We start from the raw sequence: 7,262 nt of genomic DNA, 5'->3' as shown, positions 1-7,262 counted from the left end.
CCTTGCAGTTTTAACAACAGTAGAATGGTACTGGCAAGACATGAAAAATCCTGACAGCTTCAGATTAACGGGGGTTCCCAAATTCCCATTTTCTCCTAAACTCATAAATTAAGAAAAGGTATTTCTTCACTGTGCTCCACAACCTACCTGATCACCATGGCAATCTCACAAAAAATAACATCGCTTGTTCATGACTAGAATCTTTAGCAACTCACACCTCTGAGATGAATAATCAGCATGAAGAGCATGCTGCCATGGACTAACCCATTCACTCTCATCATCATGATCGTATCAATAAGACTGTGATGTTCCTCTTGTCATTTTCTTAATTCAGAAGATTAATCCACGGAAATAGAAAATAAGCAGAGTTTACCAATGAATTAGAGAGGAACTGCTTAAGAGATGATTAACCAGCTGCAGGTTGAAGGTGTATGGTGAGACTGAAAAGGATATGGTAGTGTTTTGTTATCAGATTACAAGCTGCTGAGCAACATTGTAACTGCATAAGCAACATCTGTGAACCTCACTGATGGCTGAGAGAAAAAAAATGCTCCACATTCTACTCTGTCATTCAAAACGCTTTCATAATACAAGCAAAATTAGTTCATCTAATTCAACCATCATTTTGAGGTTCATCTCAAGTTGGAGAACAGAAACTTTCTTCCTTTAAATTTGAAAGCCAAATGAAGTATAGCAACCAGTTCAGTGATGTATAGATGCAGATAACTTTTCAAGGTCATCTGGAGAGAGTTATGGGATTTTGTGAAGTATTCATATGCTATTTTCATAAATACGATTAATTTAATCTTGAACTTTCACTTTTGAAAATAGCTCTTCTTAGTAAAGATCCATAAACACAATAATGAGATTTTACTTATTTATTATTAAACGGAATTGCTCTAAGAATCAAAACAGTCAAAGTTTTGAATCAGAAACCTAAGAGGCAGTATGAATTGCAACTACACAAGACCTCAACTTGAGATGGTGCAACAGGAACTCCAGGAATGCTTGAGTCTTCAGGGTGGTTTTATGAGTCAACGGGCATTGCTACTCTCCATACCTTATACTAGGGTGCCAAGGACTTTGGACAGGTGACCAGAGGGGGATCTTGTCAATGTTTAAGTGTCTGATGGGAGGGTGTAAAGAAGGTGAGCCAGATTCTTCTTGGAGGTGTCCCTGAAAGGACGAGCAGCAATGGGCATGAACTGACACAAAGGAAGTTCCTTCTGAGCATAAGAAAACACTGTAACAGTGAGAAGGGCTGAACACTGGAGCAGGCTGCTCTGAGAGGTTGCAGAGTTTCCACGTTGAAGATACTCAAAACATGACTGGACATGGTCCTTGGGCAACCCGCTCAAGGTGACCCAGCTTGAGAAGGGGGTTTGGATTTCCAGAGGTGCCTTCCAGCCTCAACTACTCTGATTCATTGACACTTTTGGAGTTATCTCAAACTATACTGCATGACGCGTCTGAGGATATTACATGACAACAGGAAGGCATTTCCCAAATTTAACAGGAGTGCAAAACTTGATGTTATCCCTTTCTTTTTCTATAGTGTCCTGGTCCGTGGTTAACTCCTACATTTTAATTTGCCATAATCCTCCTTAGCCCTGAGATATTCCTTTGCTTCTACCCACACTTCAAGGCAGCTAGCAGTTTTCTAAACATTGTTATCCACAGTCCCTTCAGATGTGCCTAAATTAAGACAGTTCTTAAACTTCATATTGCTAATCTCGGCTCAGATGCCTGTTCTGCCAAAGGTGAATTGCCTCTTCGGTCTTTCAATGCAAAGTGAAGTGTCTCTTGAATTTTCAGATTATATCTTTATAGCTTCCTATTTAAAAAAAAAAAAAAAAAAAAGATAGCTTTGCTTCTTTATTCCCCGTATCTTCTACATCAAATAAACCAATTTGTTGTGTAGTAGAGGGCAGTTGATAGTGCTGTGCATACCACAACAGAAACAGTTACTTCAGCAAACACAAATTCACAAATGCCTGTGAATTTCAGGGATGGATCAGCAATTGCAACTTTTGTTTTGAAATAGTTTCAATGTTCCATCATCAAAATGCTAATAAAACTAAAGGCAACAGATTATTCACTTACAATCCCTATCAGAGGTCCCCAGGAATGGAATGATTTCACTGGGCTAACTTCCTATACTGGAAGAAGCAATAGGAGCTGTGCCATCTTCCTTTGGGGCCATAAAATAAAACAGAGATACAAGATGAACTTGCACTTCCCTTGAAGATGCTGCACACAGCCTGAAATGACTCTTGAAGACATCCTAGGTTACCAGTGTTTGCCTCATGAGTGGATTATCCCCCCTTTGTGATTTTATTTGTGTAGCAAATCACTTATTAGCTGCTTATATTCTCTACTTCGTATTACAAAGAGAAGACTGTCAAGTCTAAAAAGCCATGACAGAACGCTGTGGAGTATAACTCTGAGAATACTATGATAAAATGCTATAAAACCTCAGACCTACAAGCAGGACATTGATCAAACCATGAACCAAACGTAAAAATGCATCACCATTTCAGGTTCTCCTTAGGATTTTAGTCTTTTTAATTTGCTGTGGAGATGCAGAACGATGGGGAAAAGTTTACTACTTAGAACACCAAAGAGGAGAAAAGGTTTCAGTGAGAAGTTACTGAAAAGGACCAGACTATGTATTTTCATTCCCACAAGAACAACAGGTTTTTGCCTTTCCATTGCTTGCCTAACTCTAAGCATACTTAATGATTTCTCTGGAGTGTACCAGCGCTGACTAAGCAATAGTTGTTCAAATTAGAAAGGATAGCCTCCTATAATCAAGGAAGGACGATTGGCTTCTATTTTCTCTCCTACTTGCCACACTGAGTAAGCTGGGAATCTAGAGAAAACTCTTAGCTTACAAGGTCCCTTCTCTCTAATATCCCTCTCCCATTTCAGCATACAGGGACAGCCAGCCTGGCACTCAGTAAAAGACACAGTTCTAAGAAAACAGATTTTACATTTCTTAACTCTGTTTTGAAGCTGATGCCTGCACTTTTTGCCTTTTACAATTAAACTGCCAGGGCACAAATCACATCCACGTATCAAAGAACTGTTTACCATCTCTTCCACACAGTGTGGCACTAGGGGAGGAAAAAGCCCAGGTAAGCACATCCATTCATAGACATCATGTGCCCATTATAACATATAATACTACATCAAATAAAACTATGTAAACCAGGAGAGAGAGAGATACTATTTGTGGTCCTTTTCCCAGGTACATAGTTTGAGTATAACTGGCATTGAAACCATCACCTCTGACCTGCTTAAGGCTCTTTCATCACGATGATTTAATCCATCATAATGGATTAGAAAAATTACCTTTCTCAGAGTTCCTGAAGTTTTCTGTAGCCTCAAATTCCTCCATCCTGTTCACAATAAAATATGACCTACCGATGACATCCTCTAAATGTTGACAGACAGGACAGTGTTAGAGAAGTTATTTTAGTGCACCCTGGTCCTGATACAATAAAAAAATCATGCAAGAGCGAGTAGAGGCACCAATAAAAACCTCCTCATATGATCATCTGCCCACAATTTATTAACCTGTCCAAAACACATTCCTTTATTCCATGTTATAAATGCAGTTTATGCAGCATGCAAAAAAAACTCATTTAAGAGCTAAACAACTTCAGTTAGTGAATTCCTTATCTAGAACTGCTTGAGGAATTTTCTGAAGGCAGATACGCTACTTCTCACCATTAGAAAATGGAAAATGTCTTGCTATCACACTCAATCATTCTAATATTTGGAAGAGATGGGCACAAACACACAGACCTTCCCATTTAAAACAAAACTGTCATAAAACTAGTAACTCACACAGTCAATAGCCAGGCATAAGACTCGCAGCTTAAGCAAAGGTTAAGATTGGTACTTTCAAACTTCTTAATGAAAAAAATAAAACAAAATGCCTATTTGTTGCCCACTTTCCAGTTAATGAGCAGGGAAAGATACTATCACTTTTTCCTCCTCCATTTGCTTCTAGTACTGGTTCTTCCACCTTCCTTGAGAGTCACCTTGTGTTTTACACAAGTCAAAAGGTTTCCTCACAGCTACCAATTCAGATTTTAAATGAAGAAAGTAAAAATCCTACCTGTAACACTAAAAAAGTACCTGCTAAATAGAGAATCAGACTAGGGACCCAAGATCCAATCAACACATCTTGGCTACAAAATTTTTCTTTTAAAAATCCCTCCCCAGCCCTCCCAATCATGAAAGAATACAGGCAGCATCTTCAAAAAAAGTGTTATGCATTTCTTATAAGCATAGGATCTGTGCCTTTAAAAGAAGGGGTAGAGGCTAGATACCTTTAGATGCTCCTGGAGTTTATTTTTTTAAACCAAAAGTAGATCATTAACACTAGTAAGACCTGCAGACTATAGGTATTTCTAAGATTTGTGGAACTGATGACACAGTATGAGTCTATATGAAGTTTTGCCATCTGCCTAAAAAAATGGATCTTTACTAAGACCCAATCTTTCAAGAACATTAAAATAGTTACACTTGTTTGACCACAGGTCTACCAAATGCAGCATCTGGTTTCTGACAACAGCCAGAAGGGAATAGAGTATAGCGTAAGAATGCTACAAGCATGTAAAGACAACCCTGAATATTCTCCCAAAGACTCTGCCCCATACAGACAGTCTCCCCAGTCATCCTACTGTCCTCATTGTGTTCAAGTCAGATAATCTCTTCCTCAGATCTAGACTTCAGTACAGCCCTGTTTTGTGCACTTTGACAAAACGCCTATTTAACAACACAGCCCAAAAACTAAAAAGGGCATCATTTCATGTCATATTGACAATGACAGCTGTAACAAAAAGAGCAGTTTAATACAAGAATATTTTACCAAATATGGATTAGCAAGTGAAGACTAGTTTAGCTCAAACTTGATGTTATCATCCTTACACAGAAATTACTGGATGGAGTTTTATCAACTGGTTTGTAGCAGACTAAGGCAGTTGATTACAGTAGTTACTCCAGGTCTTAAAACCTATTAGCCTTACCTTGTGGTAAAAAGAATATAGCTCTAAGGAACAGAACAAGCTAGAAAACAAACTGCCTTAGCTAACCAAGAGTCACAACAGTTAATCAAAGACTGACTAATAACTCATCCATATGTTCAAAATATTTTTTTCTAAAAATGTCACACTCATTATTAAAAGGCCACAAAGCATGTAGCTTGTTAGAAGAACCTAAACTGGTTACACCCAAATATCAACAAAAAAGGTTAGGATCCCAGAGAAACTAACAAAAGGCTATAGGATTTTTTCTACCTACAATAGCTCACATGAAGCACAGAACAATTAGAGCACTCCAGTTCTACCACGTCTTCAGATTGCTTTCACTGAATATTGAAAATAGTGCTAAGTGGTGTCTGTCTGAAAGAACACAGGAACCTAGAAGTTTCAAAAGTTAAGTTATAGCTGCAGTCACAGTTTTTCTGTGTTCTTATGGCTGCATCTAGTCAGGAATGATTATTCTCATTTTACCAGTCAGTGCCATTAAGTGTAGCAATTCAGCTATATTGATGAATTAGAACTTTTACTCCAAAAAGGGAGCTGAACAAGGCAGGGGGAGAAGGGAAAATAGCACACTTATTGCACACTTTTGTGTGCAAGTCAAAAAGAATTCCCTTTCTTCCTCTCAATTGTTCCAAAATTCAACAGATTTCAATATTGTGAAATTCTCATTTAAGTTTACTCACAGAAACAGAACATCCCTTATCTGCTTATGCCTTCAAAGAATTCTTTTGCCCCTTTGGTTTTTGCAGATTTGTAACATCCAAACAACAGTAATTACCTTTTGACGTTTGTCCTTTGAAATACACTACTGTTATACTGATCTGATAGCTATTAAGCATAATATCCCACTTAAGTAAGGAACCCTGACCACTAACATCAAGTTAGTACACAGCAGCAGTCCCATTTGTTCTTCTTTGCCTCTCCATTTATGTTATCAGTTTAAATGGAATTAGAATGGAAACAGAATAGGGTGTGTTTTCAGTACTTCGAGAAGTTTAGATTACTTGATTCATTCATCTCAACACTCATTAAGAGTTGTAATTAAATTGCTTTAATTTCTATTTTTAGAAATACAGTGGTTTATGTTTAGAAATTGTAAGCAAAACATATGAAAGTCTTCCTGAAAAGGAAGAGACAGTTATTCTTTCTGGTTTAAAAGCAACTCTTTGTTTAACTGATACAAAAACATAAAACAATATGGAGCTACCACCCTCAATATTTTCTGATCTCCTTCAATGTATTTCCATTGATTAGCACACAAACATGTGAGATTAACAACAGAATCCTACACTCACCACCAAATAAACTATCTATGCCTTGTAAAAAGAGTTGATCCTAAAAAATACACATTTTCTTTACTACATCTTGTATCTGCCATAAATATGCAGAGTGAACAAGTATTATACAGACCCAGTTGTAGAAAAACTGATAGAGCACTAATATTGAAGACACTGTCACATAATCTTATGCCATAAAGCAAACCTTAGAGGCACTAACAGTGAATTTTTATTCTCAGGCAAGTAATAGAAAGTAAGAGTTCATATGTGTATGAGTTCCAGTTATGAAATACACCTTGATAAAAATCAGAATTAAAAATTCTGCTTTTAAGAAAAAATTTAAAAATTTTTCTAATTTTTAAAATCAGAATTAAAAATTCTGCTAATTAAAAAGGCTGCTGATAGTAATCTCATTAATACCACCCTGTATTAAGATGTTAGTCACAGGGAAGTGCAGCAGAATAACAGCAGAGCTTCTATATGTAGAAGATCACTAGCAAAGTAGAACTTGCTACACCTAATACCCACTAGCAGAGCCTATTAAGTAGTGTCAATTTTACGTATACGTATCAGTCTTCTAGAGGTGAATGAATTCTTGCGTGTTCCCTTCTTTCAAAGTACCTGATCAATGAATTATTGTCTCATCTGAAACAAGAAAACAAGCATCAGCTTTTCCAGTTAATTTGGGATAGGTTTCCTATGCACAAAATATGATTTACTATTACAACACCTTGCATCATTCTGTATTTTCTGGGATATCTGACAGCAAATAAGACTTTGGGGAATAGTTCTAGTTCAGTATTTCATTTTATTACTGTCGCCACTATGGATAAGCTATCATAGCCACATCTTTAAACAAAAAAAGTAAGGCTTTTATTCTTAAAAATTTGACTGTGTATTGTAAATATCTAAAAGTAACTGTCAAAAA

The sequence above is a fragment of the Pygoscelis adeliae genome, unplaced genomic scaffold, assembly GCF_000699105.1.
Source record: "Pygoscelis adeliae isolate BGI_AS28 unplaced genomic scaffold, ASM69910v1 Scaffold386, whole genome shotgun sequence".
Taxonomy (NCBI): Eukaryota; Metazoa; Chordata; class Aves; order Sphenisciformes; family Spheniscidae; genus Pygoscelis; species Pygoscelis adeliae.
Note: the sequence above shows the minus strand (reverse complement) of the source record.